Here is a 2,993-nt window from a genome sequence, read left to right on the forward strand (position 1 = left end):
CTCTATAATCTCCTTTGCAAAATTTATGCTTCAACACAGAGAATCTCCCTGAAACAATTTCTCCAACAAAATTATTTATTACTGTCAAAAAAGGTTGCGGCTAGAACTACACCCGTCAAGATGAAAATCTCTTTCTAACCTGGTTCAATCATCGACTATCGAAACACTAAACCTGACTCCGTCATTGAATTTGGATCTGATAGCACTTGTTAGGATCGAAAATAAGCAGGACTAACGCGGAAGCAAAGCAAACCTCGAAAGACCACGAGTAAGAAGACAACGAGAAATATATGAAAATACAAAGATTTAACGTGGTTAGGTCAATCGACCTACGCCCACAAAGGAGATGAGAAATTCACTATAAATATGTGTGTACAAAATACAGAGACAAATAACCTCAACCAATTCACTCGGAATACATGGGAGGTTCACACAAGTGATAGCGTATCAAGCTTGTGACCCATAAATTCTCCCCCTAACAAAAATTCTCAAAGCCCTTAAGACTACATTCTGAATGCTAATTAAGTTATAAGGAACATGTCTCTATTTATAGAGTCCTAAACCTTTTCCTACTAGAAAAAGGATTAGTCAATCCAAAACATTTTCCGTAAAGGAAAACATATTTATAGTAAGAAATCAGGGCAAATAAATCCAACAGTTCGCAGAGTTGAAATTTTTTTTCTCAAAAGGGTTGAACATGTTGAAGTTTGACATTTTATCTAAGCAACTTTTGATGAATTAACCAATTATGGGATAATGAGTGATGAACTTGTAGAAATTATAGCTATGGGAAAGGAAAGTTGTGAGGAACATTGTGATAATAATCTGGAATGTTGTTTATCCATTAATATTTTTTTAATTTTATTTTTAAGGTTAATCAATATTTGTCTTTCTTGACCTTTTGAGTTTAGATTATAACTTAAAAGAACTCTTAATTACCATTCCTATATTTTATTGTGCTAATCTAGGAATTCTTCCTTTCTTCTCCCATTCTTTGTCCTCAATCAATTGAAAGTTTTTATTTCTCAAGTTATCCCAATATGTTGTCCGTATATTTATGAGCAAGCATATCACTTATATTTCTATGCACTGCTTAATATTTATTGTTAAAACGATATCGTGAAATCACTTTGACCATACAAAATAGTAAATTCCTTCAAATTTACTTCATCTTCAATAAAGACTCACTCCTCTTCACTTGCAATACAATTATCTTACTTAAATAGTATTTCCCATAGAAAGTAAGAACCGTCAATATTGAAGATGAAATTGTAGGTAAGGTAAGAATTCTCCATATTCCCCTTAGCTATGATGAAAGAGAATACGAGGACCATTTTTCTTGAGATGATAATATTGTGCCCTCCTGATTTGATGCGCATAATCTTTTCGTACTTACAAAATAGGTCAAAAGTATAATTGATACGTAAGATACATGTCATCGATCAATCATCATCATGTACTTTTAGTTGTTCGCGCATTCTTCATGCAAGGCGATTCAAATTAAAGGTAGGAATTTCAACCTTTTAGTCTGTGACGTAAGTACTTGAACATGAGACATGTTTCAATGTTTACCAAATTCCTCTATGGAGTAAATAATCCTTGGTCATTGTGCATGAAGTTCATTGAGAGAATCAACAAATTCGATTTATATTGTTCTCAAATTTTTGGAGGAGCTAGAAAACTCTTTAGTATTACTTTATCTTGGGTGATCAATACATCTCCCATGCTATCATCATCTACATCAGATAGAAATTTGATTGATTTTATTCCCACACAATTCAAATGTAAGTAGTTGTGAAAGGGGGATGAAGGTATTTACAATATGAGGAACTCACGAAAATCATGACAATTTCATATTTTAAATGTTTTAAAAATTTACATGATTGACATTTCTTTACCATATTCTATTACTTGCTACATTACCCTGAAAAACCTTTTTTAAAAAAGTATTTTTATGGTTGTATTGACCATTTTATTAATTGACCCAAAAAGAAAATAAATTTTTGGCCCAAGCCCAAAATAAAACTATCAAAACAATTTATTTCTCATATGATTAGGGTAAAGCGCACTTTCATTAACCCTACCTATAAATACTAACTTCAGATTCCTATGGAGCTCATTTTCTTTTTCTTCTCACTATATTGCCTCCCTGTATAACTGAATGTTACTCTAACCCTTCTCTTGTGGGTTGTACCAACCCTCTAATCAAACGTTCTCGTCTCTCTTCTTCTCACACAAGATAGATCACTCAACAAAGGTAATGTAACTCCTATATATTCCTTCTCTTTTTCATCTCCATTCTAACTCTTTGTTGTTCCTCCAGGTGAAAGAGTTTTTTCTCGGAAAAATTATCTTGAATTTTGAAATTTTCTTTTGAGTTTAAAAGTCGGCTATAAGAGAATCAAAGGAAACTCTTCAATTTCTTACCTAAAAGATGTTAATTACTCTATTCCAAATCACACATGTAGTCATTCCACATTACTAATATATATTTAGTGATTTCATATTATCACATAAAACATGTAACATTATATTCATGTTGTGGTGTCCTATACATATCATGATGCGATATGGATTAGTCATCATGGATATGAAGGCCATCAATTCGATTCGAAGCAATTTGGATACCTTAGAAAATTAATAAAAGAAGCATGGACGGTCTACAATATACTGAAATGGGATTTTGACTAAGAGATGACTACATTTTAAATATGTAATAGATTAAACTTTCCTTGGTTTTATCTCAAGGGTATTATTGTAAATATCTTAGGTTAGTCTATCTACTATTATAAATAGTAGAAACTAGGGTTTATTTAGGGGTTGATTTTTTGAATGAACATTTGATGTTTAGACTTCTTTGTGAGTTTGGGGAAACCCTCATATCTATTTGATTGAACCCTCTTGTTAAGTCTCCACATGTATGAGTTCAATTTCTTTTCACCCTTAGAGTTTATCCTAGTAATCAAATGTCTTTTAGTTGCTAGGACATTCTT

Source organism: Solanum pennellii, chromosome 1, assembly GCF_001406875.1.
Source record: "Solanum pennellii chromosome 1, SPENNV200".
NCBI lineage: Eukaryota > Viridiplantae > Streptophyta > Magnoliopsida > Solanales > Solanaceae > Solanum > Solanum pennellii.